This window comes from Mustela erminea, chromosome 3 (assembly GCF_009829155.1).
Source record: "Mustela erminea isolate mMusErm1 chromosome 3, mMusErm1.Pri, whole genome shotgun sequence".
In the NCBI taxonomy this organism is placed as follows: Eukaryota; Metazoa; Chordata; class Mammalia; order Carnivora; family Mustelidae; genus Mustela; species Mustela erminea.
The window spans coordinates 10,463,905-10,466,720 of NC_045616.1; positions in this window are offsets into that span (position 1 = coordinate 10,463,905).

Sequence of the window (2,816 nt, forward strand, 5' to 3'; positions counted from 1 at the left end):
TAGCAGTACATCAAACTTGTTTTTATTCTCAGAACATTCTCACAAATGTATGTAAAGGAAAACATCCAATTTTTCCCCCAACTGGACACTAGAAAATGCGTACAATATCACTTCCCTTAGGATTCTAAGCCTGTTCTAATCTTCAGGATTCTCTAAGGATTTGTTCCTTGAGGATACATAGAAGATCTATTGAGTCATTTAATATATTGTGAAATTATCTAGGTAAACACTTAGCATTCTTCCCATTATAAGTCAGTACTATAAAAAATACAAATCAATATACCTTAATAAGAATAAAACCCAGTAGGGGTGCCTGGGTGGCTCAGTGGGTTAAGCCTCTGTTTTTGTCTCAGGTCATGATCTCGGGGTCCTGGGATCAAGTTCTCTGCTCATCGGGCTCTCTGCTCAGCGGGGAGCTTACATTCCCCTCTCTCTATTCCTGCCTCTCTGCCTACTTGTGATCTCTGTCTGCCAAATAAATAAATAAAATCTTCTAGAAAATATTAAAAAGGAAATAAATCTTCATTAAAAATTTGTCCCAAGAGAAGATATTCTACTTCACCAGAAAACTCTTAGGATTACTATACTAACTCAGTAAATTTGCAAGACACAAAAACAAATAAAAATAAACCTTGCACTTATATGCACTAAACAAACTTTCAGAAAGAGAAATTAAGAAAAAAATCCCATTTATGATTACATGAAAGGAAATAAAACACCTTGGATTAAATTTCGCCAATGGAGTAATAGGCCTCTGCAGTGAAAATTATTAGACATGTGAAAAAAAAAATCCAATCACGAACTAGAAGAAATAATACTGTTAAAATGTCCTTATTACCCAAAGCAATGTACAGTTTCAATGGAACATTTATCAGAGAGTTTAACTTAAATTGCAGTTAGTGAACATACACTGTGACATTAATTTCTCCTGGATAGCATAGTGACTCACCACTTCCATACTGCACATCACAATTTCACTCCTTAATCCCCATCATCTATTTAACCTATCCCCACTACCCATCTCCATTTTGGTAACCATCAGTTTGTTCTCTACATGTAAGAGGCTGTTTCTTGGTTTCCCTATCTTTCTCTCTCTCTTTTTACAATTTGCTCATTAGTTTTGGGTCTTAAATTCCACATATCACACACACACACACACACACACACACACACACACACACACATGTCCACAGTGACTACATAAAATTGCAATCTCACCAAAGGGCACGAGTGTTCCTTTTCTCCAAGTCATCACTAACACCTATTCTTTTGTTGTTGATTTGAGCCATCCTAACTGGTGTGAGCTGATACATCACTGTAGTTTTTGATTTATCTTTCCCTGATGATCATTGATGCTGAGTGTCTTTTCATGTATATAATAGTCATCTCTACCTGTTCTTGGAGAAATTTCTTTTGATGTCTTTTGCCCAATTTTAATTTGACTATTTTTGGTTGTTGTGATTTATAAGTTCTTTGTATATTTTGGATACTAACCCTTTATCAGATATGCCATTTGCAAGTATCTTCTTCCATGATGTAGGTTACCATTTAGTTTTAATGATTGTTTCTTTAATTGTGCAGAAGCTTTTTATTTTGACATACAATAATTTATTTTTGTATTTGTTTCTTTTGTGCCAAGAGACATGTTTAGAAAGAAATTGCTACACCTGACGTCAAAGAAGGTGCTGTTTTCTTCTCTAGAATTATGATGGTTTCAAGTGTCACATTTACACATTTAATACACTTTGAGCTTCATTTTGTACATGGTACGTAATAATAGTTTCTATCTTTTTCATGTTTCTGCCTAGTTTCTTTAACATTTCTTGAAGAGACTCTCTTTTATCCAGTAGATATTATTTTACACTTTGTTGGTGATTAATTGGCCATATATTTGTGGGTTTATTCCTGGGTTTTTTAATTCTGTTTTACTATTCTATCTGTCTATTCTTATACCAGAACCATACTCTTTTGATTACTACAACTTTGTAATACAGCTTGAAGTCTTGAATTCTTTGCCTCCAGCTTTGCTTTCCTTATTCAATATTTCTTTGGCTATTTCTTTTGTGGTTTCATACAAATTTTAGCATTGATTGTCCTACCTCTATGAAAAGTGTTGGTGGAATTTTGATTACATTATGTTTGTAGGTTGCTTTGGTTAGTATATATATTTTAACAATATTTTTTCTTCCAACCCTTGAACATGGAATATCTTTACATTTCTTTGTGTCCTTTTCAATTTTCTATTTAATTTTTTAAAGATTTTATTTATTTGACAGAGAGAGAGATATCAAAAGTAGGCATAGAGGCAGGCGGAGATATGGGGGAAGCAGTCTCCCTGCTGAGCAGAGAGCCTGATGTAGGGCTCAATCCCAGGACCCTGGGATTAAGCAGAGGCTTAACCCACTTAGCCACCCAGGCTCTCTTTCAATTCCTTTCATCAGCATATTATGGCTTTCAGAGTAGAGGTTTTTCCCTTGCTTGGGTAGATTTATTCCTTGGTATCTCATTGTTCTGGGTGCAGTTGTGAAATTTCTCTTATTGCTCTTCATTCTTGGTGTATTGAAATTCAACAGATTTCTGTACCTTGATTTTTATATCCTGTGACATTACTGAATTCATTTTTTGTTTCTAAATTTTTTTTTGAAGAAGTATTTTGGGTCTTCTACATAGAGTATCATGTCATCTGTAAACAGTGAATTCTTACTTCCTTATTGATTTAGATGTCTTTTATTTATTTTTGTTGTCTGATTGCTTTGTTTAGGACTTCCAGTTCAATGTTAAATAAAAGCAGTCAGAGTGGTTATCTTTGTCTTGTT